Below are 13,839 nucleotides of genomic sequence, written 5' to 3'. Positions count from 1 at the left end.
CTTCTGCATACTGATTGACACGGTATACATTTTTGGGGCTACTTTAATTGGAAGGTTTTATTAACATGTAACAGACAAAATTCATTATGCTCTGAAATAAGGATAATATGATGTGGCCTGAGTCAGGAATGCACGTGTATGTCTTCAAATCTTATTTAAAAAGCTAAAGTGGGTTTTCATTGCAAACTGATTTTTCTGGAGCCGGATCCTGTATGACATGCTCTGTTATGCAACAGCTGCTTATTTCAGCCTCATTTTCTTCTTGCTTGCTTTTCTCCATGGCATCCTTAGGAAGCCTGTTGAGAGGATTTCCGACCAAAAAAAAAAAGGACTCAGAAATCCAGCTTCAAAGCAACATTTGTGATCCAACATGCACTGGGATCAGCAGTGATTGGCCCCTAGAACGGGCTCTCAGGCTCTGCCCCCTCTCCCAGGAGCCATGGGTTTTGAATTGAGCAGGATTAAGCAGCGTTAGGAGAATAGAAGCTAGTCCTCCCCCCAGGAATGATGGCCTGGCTCCTCTACTCTGCTACCCTGAAAGGAACATGAGAGCTGTCGTGGTTTATATTTGAAGTTTTGTTTCATACATTTGGGGGGTGGAGGAAGGCCAGCATTGCCCTGAGTTCTGCATAGTTACAGCATGAACTGTGTGTTAGGGGCTCTTTAAATTTAAAATGGGGGTCTTTTCAAAGCAAAGGGCAGATAGGCATCAGTCCTCCCAGATGTTAACAGTGGCAATGTGTTTGTTTTTGAATATATTTGATTTAAGCATGCAGATATTTTAACAATATCTAAAAAATAAATATAGATAATATCTATAAATAATATATGACATTATTTATAAAGAATTTATATGACATATTTATAAAGAAGATGATTAAAAGCTTCTAAATTCTCACCTCATTACATATAAGAATTATGCCAAGTATATCAGGATGAGCATATACTATGATCTTTTTTTTCTTTTTTAAGATTGGCACCTGAGCTAACAACTGTTGCCAATCTTCTTTCTTTTTACTTCTTCTCAAAGTCCCCTAGTACATAGTTGAAGATTCTAATTGTGAGTGCCTCTGGTTGTGCTATGTGGGACACTGCCTGAGTATGGCCTGATGAATGGTGCCATGTCTGCGCCCGGGATCTGAACCTGTGAAACCCTGGGCTGCCGAAGCAGAGCACGAGAACTTAACCACTCGACCATGAGGTTGGCCCCTACTGTGATCTTAATATTTGAATTGTGGCATGATTCCAAAATTATGGACTAGCCATACAAGAATGTCTTGGTGGAATTTCAGCCATAGTGTTGGGAAATATAAGCCTGAAGGTGGATTGAGGTGTTCTCTGGGCCTGAAGATTAGGAGCAGAAATAATGGAGCCAATGGTCCCATTTAATCAATATTTGTTTTATTTTTCAAGGAAAATATGGCTTCTTTAAAATAGTGTTTTTAACTGACTCAAAAATTTTTTAAGTTCTATAAAAAGTTGCATATCTCTTCCCCCATCTTCCTTGGATCCCATCTCGCATGCTGTGTTTGCCTGCTCTCTCTGGTAACCGCTGCCATAGGTTTCTTGTGTATTCCCTCGGGGGCAGATTATGTTTCACTAGATGCCACAACAGCTCCCATCCTACCTGCTCGTTTGCAATGTGACTTTGCCACTCCCCCATTAAGAGAGAGAATCCATTTCCCTTCTTGAGTCTGATCTGCCCAGTGTTCTAAGCTTTTACAGGAATTAACTCATTTGAGCTTTACAAGAGCCATATGGGAAGGAACTATCATCACCCCGATTTTATAAATGAGACATCAGGGTTAAAAGCCAAAAGGTGACTTAGAAGAAACACGCATAAACTAGAAATTACAGTAGATACAGGAAGAAATGATAGAAACTTTAATCCACCCCACAGCCCATGACAGATCAAGAGGAACACTAATAAACTGGAAGCACTTGAGAAATGTTGGTTATTATTAATATTTCAAATATTTTATTTCTCCTATTTTAATTGTTTTTCTTTTTTTGACTTACATTTTTTAAAATTCTCAAACATAGGATTTTCATTATTTCAAAAATACATTTCCCATTCTCCTTTTATCTTATAATTTTACCATTACTTACTTTCTAAGTCCTTAATTCTATTTCTAAATCTTTTTTTTTTTTTTAAAGATTGGCACCTGAGCTAACATCTGTTGCTATCTTTCTTCTTTTTTTATTCTTCTCGAGGTGGATGCTTTGGAGTAAATATTAAAAGATAATATCCCTTGTTTTCATCTTTGGAAAAAAGAACAAACCCGAACTAATATTACCCACGGTTAGATTAAGGAGATTAGAGGGCAGAGAAGACTAGGATGAACAGAGGGGCCTTAAGATATATTGGTTACCTGCCGTTATCACAATTCATGATGGTAGCTTAAAGAGAACTTCTCTTATTTCCCGTCAACAGTTTGATAACTTAAAAATGATTTGATACACATGGTGTATTAGAAAATCTGGAAATCACCTTTTAGTGCTTCCTTTGACAAAGATTTCTAGGTAGTATATAAAACAAGACAACATAAAACAAAATTAAGCAACAAAAAAAGAAACTAGTTAGTGCTTATATAAAACAAAAACGAGATGTGTCCACCTGCAATTTTATGATAATATTTAAATCCTAAAACCCTCTAAAAAAATCTAGTAAAATAAAACTATGTGAAAAGCACCATCAGACTGAGCAATAAGAATAGATTTTGAAATATAATTGCTTGAGGTAGAATTCTGGGGAGTGAGGCAGAGGACTGGTGGATGTGTGACACGTTTATATTTGCCAGCTTTGCAAAGGCAGATCATCTGCCTTGAATTTTGGACTGAACTGTTTCCCTGTGCCTCCTCACATGCTGCAGTTGATTTAAGAGTTTAAGATATTTGTGGAAGGTTTTATGCCTTTTGAATTGTTCAAAAACTTCACATGGTGTGTTCTAATCCTTTTCAATTTCTTTGTTTATTAATGCCAGAATTTACCTAAATATAGTCTACCCTTGTGTTTTTTAAAGGAAAAATTACAGACCTGTTTGTGCGTATTAAATTCCTTTAACAATACAGGCCATGTCCCTCTTGGTAAATTGCAAATTTGATTTCCTATGTTAATGTCCCTGCTAAGAAACAAGCAAGATGTAAGCATGGCCAGTCCGTTATTGACTTATCATCCTCTGCATCACCTTTAGAAACATGTCTTCACAATAATATAAGATTGTTTGCAATTTTGACATTGTGGACAACAATTAAGTGACCTTTAATTTGTGGGCAGACTTGATTATGAGCAAAACTAAATTGATATCTCCCCCAGTTATTCACGTTTATATTAAATTGTGCCTTAAATATTATGGTGAGAGTTGGAGTTATTAGTAATGATCTTTTGGTTAATCAGTTAACAATTAATTTTGTGCAAAAAAGAGGGACGGAGTTCTGATTCTCCTTCTAAAAAATTTGTGCCATAGAATCTTTTTTTTTTTAAGGATTTTATTTTTTTCCTTTTTCTCCCCAAAGTCCCCTGGTACATAGTTGTAGATTCTTCGTTGTGGGTCCTTCTAGTTGTGGCATAGTGGGATGCTGCCTCAGCTTGGTTTGATGAGCAGTACCATGTCCCCGCGCCCACGATTCAAACCAATGAAACACTGGGCTGCCTGCAGCGGAGCGCGCAAACTCAACCACTCGGCCACGGGGCCAGCCCCTGTACCATAGTATCTTGATAGCTGTTTTTGATTGGCTAGCAGCATCGCATCATATAAAACAATAAACATCTGATGATGACAGTGACGGTGAAAATCTTTTTGGCACTTGAAATTTTTATTGAAGGAAATGGATGAAATCATACTTTTGTACTTGCTCAACAAATTATTACCTAATCCAGAGTAGTAACAATATTTTTTAAAAGGCTTAAAACACTGTGACAATAATAACATAATAGGCTAGCACTTATTGAACACTTCACACGTACCAGGGACTTTTCCTAGGGCTTGACATATATTATCTCACTTAATTCTCACAACAAACCTTTTAGATAGATGACATCATTCTCACTTTTCAAATGAGGAAGCATGGTAGAGAAATTTGAACTTCTCAAATGTCTCAATAAGTGGCAGTGTTAGAATTCAAAACCCAGACATTTTGACACCAGAAAGCAAATATATACAATATTAGAAAGCTCAAGACTTGCTAAAAGCTTAGTGGAAGATTAATTTACTTTAAATGAAAATCTGTGAGAATATCATTAAGAAATTCTTGCACTCTTTTTTATGATGAGGCACTGGAGGTCCTTGTTGGCACCAGCCTCCTGTAGTTGGAGGTGCTTGATATATTATCAATTTTCTTTTACAGGGCCAATGGAAATGGTGAGGCGCTCTCTCATTTCTTCCTCATCAAAAGGCTGGAATGCTGGTTTGTTTCAAAGTTGTATTTTAGATAAAATTTGTTTTCTTTTTGCACACACCTTCCTTTGATGCTCCCTTCAGAGGCAACACATCTGCTACTGGCTTCTTCAAAGGGAATTTTCACAGAAAAATTAGAAACTTTCTTCCTTATATCAACATTATTAATAATAATTTCAAATGTGTTTGTGAGAGGATCAAGGCCAGTTTGAAAGATCAAAATAATATATCGTCCTTCCAGAATTGTTAACTTGTTTATTCCTTTGCAATTATTCCAAACTCTATCCTTATTCTTTGCAGGCCTATTCTCAGCCTTTGATAAACTGCTGGTACCATCTCTAGAAATACTACAGGTAGTTTTCAGACATGACACCATTCACATTTAGTTAGGCCAGCGGTGTTTAAAGTCATGCCTACAGGATCCTTTTCCAGTTCTTCTAGCTGTATCTTGATAAAATGTCAGCAAAATTTATAGGCTCTGTAAATAGCCAGAAGAGTGTTCCTATTGGTCTACTTCCGTAGTTTAGAATCACACCTTCAAAGGATCTTCTTGCAGCCTAAAGATATCAGCTCAACTGATACTTCCTGAGATACCGCTTTATGACATTGTAGAAGTGTGTTGGTAATAGAATTATCAAACTGGTAATTTCATTCTTGCTTTCCTCTGTGAGGCAACTGTGTCTTTCCTCTGAATCTCCTGGAATGCGTCTTAGTTCGTGCTCTCCTCTGCAGGTCCCTTCATTTAGTGCGGCTTCTGCTTTTCCAGAGGATGGTGCTTGGGAAGAACATCTGAATCATCTACTTCAGGAGATAGGTTTTCTCTTCCGTTAGTCCTGTTGTCATCATCATCATCATCATCGCTGGACAAAATGGCTGGATCATTTAAGTCCAACAGACTTTTAAAGCAGGAGACAAAGGAGACTGATAGGTAGCACAGGGGCATTTCTGTTGTACTTTCCTCTTGATTCAGGCTTCCGTCGTGATTCAGACTGTTTTCTTTCTTAAACGTACAACACATTGGGGCCAACTTAATCTTACAGGATTCATTTCAATTGTCTATAGACACGAGGTGAGTATTTTCTCCTTTGAGCTGCTGCTTTTTCTCGTATCTGTCCACTAGCATGAGGAAAACGTCCTCCATGAACGTTGCAGAAAATAACGCTGCATTTTGTGTATTTTCATTTAATTTCTAATCATTGCCCAAAGCGTGAAGCCCAATTAGGTGACCCTCCAAAGTTTTAAAACTGCCGGTCTCGTGTCGTCTTGCATATGTCTTCAAAATGCAATCACCAGAACTGCTAACAACAATTTTGGATGACAACTTGACTGCCAGACAAGTCGTTTCCTGGCGCGGCCCGGCTCGTGCTGGCCGCCATCCCTGCCCGCTGCTTCCCTCCTCGTGCGCGGCCCAGACCCCGTGGCCTCGCCCGGACCAGGGCCAGGACCAGGGCCCGCCGCAGACGGCAGCCCCGCGGGCTTGGGCCTCCTCCGGCCTCAGGCCTCCGCGACCCTCAGGCATGTTCGCTCCCGGCTGGCCTGCCGCAGAGGCCGCGCGCCCGTCCCCCGGGGGTGACTGCATCAAGCGGGCCTTTGCCGCGGCCACGGGGACAGGGTGCGGCTCCTCTGCCACCGCCTCCCGTGATCGCTGCAGCGGCTGTGTCCTTAATAGAAGCCCGAATCTGCCCTATAATTATTACCAAGAGGAAGCGATGTAGGTTTGTTATGCTCAAACTGAGGCTGTCCTTTGTGATCATTGCTCACTTTTAACTGGCCTGTGTTTAACCTTCCTGCCCTTATAGCCACTTAGTCCACTCGGTCAGGTTTGCACTTAGGGATCAGTTCATCTTGGAAGAAACAACAATAAATGGTGCTGCTCAACAAGGCCACTCCTAGACCCATGACTGAGAGGCCCCTGGCACGAGCCTTGTGCCTGAGGACCTATCGCAAACTCATAAAAACACATTCATAAGCACACGAGCTCAGCTCTGGCACAGTGGATGTAACTCCAGCCAAGCACTTTTGTTACACGCACTTCAAGCCCCAGGGAAATGCTTCTCTGTGACTCTTGTCCACCATCTTGGATTGAAAGGCAATTGAATCCCAGGGCCATGGGGGTCTGTGGATTATGCTGCTGCCAGGACAGGAGATACACGCTGCTTTGGAGTGCAGGAGGATTTGTGTGGCAGTCACTTAGGAAAGAGAAAGACAAATTAATTAGTTTGTCTAAGCCACCATCTTTTCTTGACTACTTTGCAATAGTCTCATCTACTCCTTCCATTTTTGGCTCTTTTTAATCCATCCTCCAAATCTTTGTAAGTGTAACTCCAACCCTATCACTTATCTAATTAAAACCTTGAATGGCTTCAGGTTCTTCTTTACACCCCTGGCCCATGTCTCCTTGTCTCGTGGTATGTCTGCATCCGCAGGGACATTATGTTTCTGCAAATCAGCCTTCTCCTTGTGCCGGGAGAAACCCAAGCTCCTTCGCACTTTAGGACTTTGCACATACGTCCTGTTCCTTCTTCCTTGAAATGCTTTCCACCCAACTCCTCCGCTTCACTGAACGAACTCCTTCCTATCTTTAGGTCTTACTTTAAAGCTCAGCTCCATAGGGAAGGCCACTCTGACATCCTAGTCCAGGTTAGGTTTCTTTAAAACACTTTCATAGACTCTTAATCACTCTTAAGACTGTTTCCTTCATAGGACTTATTACAATTTTAATTGTGTAACATTTTATCCCAATAGTTTTCTAGTGTATTTCTTCCCTATAAATTAAAAGCTCTATGAGATCAGGATTCTTTCAAGTGTATCCACAGTCTGTAGACTGATGTCTGGCACAAAGAATGCACTTGGTTTTTCTTGGCCAGGACAACTTTAATTGTGTTGCTTAATAATGCCGCTCTTAGGTCTATGGCCTAGAGAAATGAATGAATGAAGAATGCCACTAACCGATTGCATGATCTCTGGCATGTCGATTGTGTGATCTCTGGCATGTCTGGGTCTCAGTCACTTCATATTTTAATTGAAGATGATAATTCCTATAAAATAGCTGCTTTATGGAATTGTTAGAAAAACATTTGAAGTTACACCACCCCCCAAATACAGATATTTTCATCAATGATAAATGTTTATGTCTGTACTGTCAAATATATAGGTATAGCTATAGTTTGGAATGAGTGTATATATATATGAGTATATATGTATATCAGTTAGGGTGAAGTATCAGTAAACTGGACTCAAGTGGGTTTAAAAAATACCAGGATGATTACCTCCCTTAGCAAGAAGTCCAGTGGCAGGGCAAGCTGGAGGTACAAGTAGTCATGACTTGGACTCTGCCTCTGTCATTCTCTCTGTTTCAGCTTCCTCTGTGGGTAAAGCTTGCTTTCAGACCCACAGCATGATGGCTATAGCAATTCTTGACATAATATTCAGAGACAACCACATCCAGAGAAAGAATATCTATTTCTGTAAGTCTTGGAAAGGGGAGAAGACTTTCCCAGATGTCCTACAGCCCAGGAGACTTTCTCTCCTGTTAGAATTGCATCAAATTCCTGTCTTAAACCAACCCTGGGCAAGGGAATAGGACTGTCATGCTTGGCATCATCCAAACAGGCTTCAACTTTTTGGTTGGTAGTGGTGCCACCCTCTCCTGAGTCACATGGATCTGTAGAGAAGGGTGGATAATAGAACAACATTGTAATTGTTTCCAGAAGGAAGGAGGAGGGGTGAGGGCATGGATGTTGGGTAGGCAACCAACAGTGTCTGCTACATAATATGTCAGATATATACATTTAAAATTATTTTTCTTATTCATAGAGTTCAGAAGATTTTTAGGTCACGTAGGCAGTGTGGAAAGATGAAATATGGTAGTGTCCTGTAACATTTTAGAGTACAGAGTATTAGGATTACTAGCAAATGATATCATTAGCAAGCCAGCCCATGCTGGTATGCAGCAGTGAAGAAGGTTTCTCTGCTGTGTAGGTAAAAGTCATGTCTGATTATAAGGTAGAGGGAAATATAAAATAAAGGGTGCCATAAGCAGTGACAACTGTCAGGGATGACATGCATATTCTCCATCCCCTCCCATGCTCATTGCAGACATAGCTAATTGATCACCGCGGACTCCTTGCTGAGTGTGAACATGGTTTGGAGTCCTTTTCAGACAGCTCCTGACTATCAACTGGAGTAGATTCTTCAAAGAAAGCCTATCCACCATCTATGACATAGACATGTTACAGAACTAATTTTTTATACCAAGAGCAGAACAGGTATATATGAAGCAGAATGAAATCATTTCAAATTAAAATCAGTAAAGATATGGGCCGAAAGCAGAGGAAATAGAAATATGAGTAGTAGTTTTATGCAACCATGGCTTTTGGTTGAGTGGCCTTTGAATCAGGCCCTGCAGGATGCAGAGATTTTGTTGATCAGTGGATGAAAAGGGAAGAAAAAGAAGAGACAGGCAGGGTATTAGCAAGGACAGGTAGGCAATAGCATCAATAAATATTTTGTTAAAATATTGAGATGAAAATGTGTGTCCCCAACCTTCTCTTCTCTGTGCTCTTTTCCTTCATCCTTTGGCACTTTGTCCTCATTCTGTTTGCCCTCAGTCAAATCCCCATGTCAGCAAAAGATCTGACCAACTCATTCATACGAAACAGCACATGATTGATAAAGCTCCATGAGAAATCTTCCCCTGAACTGTTGGGAATATTTGTTAGACGCAAAGCCTCAAGCTGAAGGTGTGAACTTAATAAGGTGTAATCTCACAAGCTAGTGAGGTGGGAGTAGGGTAAGGGCAAGAGATATTGTGGGGACACAGAGGCTTCCCCTGAGTCTGTGAAATCATACCATGTAGGGAAATATTGAATAATGACAAAAATAGAAATATTTTGGGTAAAGACAATTTATTTTGCCTACAGTGCCCAATGCTTAACAAAATGGCTTTATTGAGATGTAATTCATATCCCACACAATTTAATGATTTAAAATGTACATGTCAGTGGTTTTTAGGATATTCATAGAGTTTTACAACCATCACCACTATCTAATTTTAGAACATCTTCCTTACCCCGGAAAGAAATCGTGTACCCATTAGCAGTCATTCCTCCAATCTCTGGCAACTGATAATCTACTTTGTCTCTATGGATTTTCCTCTTCTGACCATTTCGTATAAATGGAATCATATGATATGTGATCTTTTGTGACTGGTTTATTTCTCTTAGCATAATGTTTTTAAGGTTCATCTATGTTGTAGCATCTGTTCCTACTTCATTCCTTTTCATTGTTAAATAATATTTCATTGTATGGATATTCTATATTTTGTTTATCTATTCATTAGCTGATGGACATATGGGTTGTTTCCACCCTTTGTCTATTATGAATCAGGTTTCTATGAATATTTGTGTACAAGTTTTTGTGTGAACATATATTTTCCTTTCTCTTACATATATACCTAGGAGTGAAATTGCTGGGTCCTCTGGTAACTGCATGTTTATTAACCTTTTGAGGAGCTGCCAGACCGTTTTCCAAAGCAGCTGCACCATTTTACATTCCCACCAGCAATATGTGAGGGTCCCAATTACTCCTCATCATCACCAATGCTTGTTTTTATCTGTCTTTTTGAATGTAGCCATGTTGGTGGGTGTGAAGTGGTATCTCACTGTGGTTTGGTTTGCATTTCCCTGATGGCTTGCCCAATACTTTTTGCACCCTCCTCCTTCAGCCACAAAATAGACATGGTTCCATTGTTTTTATCAAGTGAGATTTCTACTTTTTTCCTTTTCCAGCTAACCACCAATAGAGATGAACACAATTGATAGCAGCTTCCCTTTAAACAATACCAATCTGTTCCTGATTTGGATGGTTGATGCTCAAGATCTATTCAGGTCAAGAACAGGAATACTGTCCAAAAATTAAAGTCTAACTTGGTGTGTGAGAACAGATAGCAATGAATAGAAACCGAAAATCCCGGCTCTGCTCCACACGTCACTTCAACCTCAGTATATTGCTAAATGGCCCTTCACTGTAATTTGAAAGGGTGGGAGAGCCATGACTATCCTAAAACTCTTGTAGGAACTGAGAAAGGCGAGTAGTCTACTCCATTTCCTTAGATCTTCAGAACATGAGTAGCATTTCAACACTGCATAAAATCTTCGTATTGCTTTATCGCCAGTCAGAAGGAGACTAATGCAAAATGCTACCAGAACCCCTGGTGCAGGAGAGTCTCTGTTTCCTGAAGTTTGCTTGACTGACTTCATTGTGCCATTCATGCCTGAGGTGTTTGCTGAGGTCACCTGCTCTTAGGGACTTTAGGCAAGTCTTTGTCGCAGCAATTAACTTTGAGGAATTTCGTTTTTATTGTTATTGTTGGTGGTTTTGTATATTATGTGTATTACGCTTATTAATTATATTGTAATCTTAATAGCTATCCAAAAAGTGTTAAGCTCCAGGCAGGAATTTTTGCTTTCTTCACTGATATGTGCTAATCCTCTAGAACAGTGCCTGGTATGTTGTAAGTACTCAGAAATATTCGTTGCATGGAGTGCTTCTTATATCTGGTACATAATAAATGCTCAGTAAATGTTAACTGCTATTTTAAAGTGCAAGTTTTAGGTTAAGCACATTACGACAGATACTTCACTTAATCCTCCTACCAACCAAGAAAGATAAATATTATTATTATTCTATTAATTTTACAGATGAGGAAAGGAGGAGCTCGGAGAGTTAACTAATGTGCTCAAGGTCACACACAAGAGCTGTGGTTGGAACCCAGCCATGCCCACCTCCTAAGCTTGTGCATCTCCTAAGCTTATGCATCTCTAAACCTGTGCCCTTATTTGCAGTGCTCCTCTGCCTTCACTACTGAAGAAGAGACAATCAAAGCCCCGTGCCCTTTTATCATTGCCTGGCAGCCCCAGACCTGCTGGATGTTATGATTTAAACAGAAGAGGAGTGCCGTTGTGTATGAGCCGTCTCTCCTTGCTCTGCAGCAGGCAGTCCTTTGAAGTGGAGAGAACAGATATTCAGGGAATAGGAAAAGGAACTTCAGACTCTTGAATTTCACATGAAAAGCTGTCAGTTAGTGTTATTGATCCACCCCACATGTAGCAGCTGGTAAAGGGTTTGTTTTAACTTGCGTTTCTCCTGACGCTTGGAAGTTTTGCTACACTGTAATCACAGCATTGAGAGACTGCTTAAACTCAGCCTAATCCTTCTGATGTGTTACTTTAAGAATTTATACTAATGCTCCCTTCTAATAATAACAGCTATTCTCAAGAGTGAAAAGAGGAAATCTAATGTAGCTGCTTATTTCAGGAGGAAACAACAAACACTTTTCCTGAGAATCAAGAAAAGCATAAAAACAAAAATCAGTGCTGACTTGTAATTTAGTTTCTTGGAGCCACTCCTATGCGAATAAGTCTTAGTGACTAATTATAGCCAAGAAAAATATCTGATATGTACAGATTTGATGAAATTAGGCCAGACATTTAAAAAATACATGAGGCTACTGGCAAATGAGGTTTTTAATAAAAATTGAAAATAGTTTCTGCCACAAATGCTAACTTGTCTGGAAGCAGGATTGGAAATTTGTGGGTTATTACAAGGTTTGTTTGTTTGTTTGTTTGTTTGTTGGTCTGAGGAAGATTCGCCCTGAACTAACATCCACCAATTTTCCTCTATTTTGTATGTGGGTTGCCACCACAGCAGGGCCACCTGGGGAACCAAATGCAGGCCATGTGCCTGGAACGTGCAGAACGTGCCAAACTTAACCACTAGGCTACGGGGCTGGCCCCTACAAGGTCTTTTTAAAAGCCGAAACTTTTAAGGACATTCTGCAGGCCAGATCTAGTCAGTATTCTTTGAGGAATGGTACATTTTCTGGTACCTGTGTTCCTCAGCATCACAGACACCTGTGGTGAAGTTATAGTGAATGCTGCATGGCTGAGGAAAAGCAGAGTATTTAGCAATTACCAAGAGAAAAAGAAGCAAAGCTGGGGTGATGTTTCCCTAAGCTCATTTCTTTATCTCAGTTCATTTCCTGGACGGTTTTTCAAATAGGAAATCTGACAGCAGAGGGCATTCTTGTGGGTCTGCCAGGCCTCCTTTCCTTTTATGATTATGATTATGATTGTTATTTTTAGTGCTGTCTGGATGTGGTTGAGTTTGACATGCAGCCTGAGCTAATCAGTAAAACTTATATCCTCCTGGACACAGGTGTTGATTTAGGAACAGGCATGTGACCCAATTTGGGCCAGTGGAATTGAGGTCTGGGACTTCTGTTCAGTCTGTTGGGTGAGAGGAACCCTTCTTTTCTGCTTTTCTTGAGAAGTCTGAGGCTGCTGGCAGCCATTTTATCTGCTCTATTGTCACTGTGAGCAGAGTGGCTTCCTAGGGGTGGCAGCAACACAGAGGGAAGCAGAGCCAGGTCTGGGGAGAGACCGGGTCCTGGTGACATGTTCCAGCCCTTAGATGCAGCTGTGTTCAAAATCGTCCTTGTCCTCTGACTCTTAAGCGCCATCAGCCAATAAATGCCCTCACTCTATTATTTTTTTTTTTTAACCGATTTGACTGGGATATTCTGTTCCTTGCAACTGAAAGCAACTGACTGATCTGGTGAGATAATTTTTAATTTAATTGACCCCTTTCCACCTCTCCCACCAAAGATTCACATACTTACACACTAAGGCTGCTTACAATGGACTTTATAGCACAATCCTGGTCATATGTAAAGGGTATATCTTCTACTGCTGAGCGTCTAATTAGATATATTATTTCCTCTGAGTATTTGGGGGTGTGTCTCTTGTTTGGAAAAATGGCAAAATGCCTTGGTAATAAGATCCTGATGTAGCTTTATTCTGTGTGAGTTTTCATTTAGTGGCAAATTGAGTAAGAGTATGGTCTTTATTTTCCGATCTCAGACAAAAACAGGATGTTCTTATGGTCTCTCTTAGGGCCTATCATAGCATTGTAGATAGTAAGTGTTATGGGTGAAATGTTTGCGTACTCCCTAAATTCGTATGTTGAAATCCCAAACCTAAATATGATGGTATTAGGAGGTGGGACCTTTGAGGGGTGTTTAAGTCATGAGGGTGGAGCCCTCATGGCTGGGATGAGTACCCTTATAAAAGAGACTCCAGAGAGCTCTCTTGCCCCTTCTGCCATGTGAGGACACAGAGAGAAGACAGCCATCAGTGAACCAGGAAGTGGGCTCTCACGAGACACCGAATCTGCTGGCAACTTGGTCTTGGACTCCCAGGCCTCCAGAACTGTGAGAAACAAATGATTGTTGTTTAAGCCACACAATCTATGGTGTTTCTGTTATGGCAACCCAAACAGACTAATACAGCAAGCAATCCATAAATATGTGAATAATTGTTCATTCGTTCCTGTTAATTAAAGTCTGACAGTTTCTTCTCACTGTCTGGGAAGAAACATTATT

General features: G+C 40.2%; 1 pseudogene; it reads right to left on the bottom strand.

Moving 5' to 3' along the window:
- Window positions 1–4,214: 4,214 nt before the first annotated feature.
- Window positions 4,215–5,415, bottom strand: LOC124226466 (sentrin-specific protease 6-like; annotated as a pseudogene).
- Window positions 5,416–13,839: the final 8,424 nt, after the last annotated feature.

Source organism: Equus quagga, chromosome 15 (assembly GCF_021613505.1).
Source record: "Equus quagga isolate Etosha38 chromosome 15, UCLA_HA_Equagga_1.0, whole genome shotgun sequence".
In the NCBI taxonomy this organism is placed as follows: Eukaryota; Metazoa; Chordata; class Mammalia; order Perissodactyla; family Equidae; genus Equus; species Equus quagga.
The sequence above is the reverse complement of the archived record's forward strand: the minus strand, read 5'-3'. Positions and strand labels throughout refer to the sequence as shown.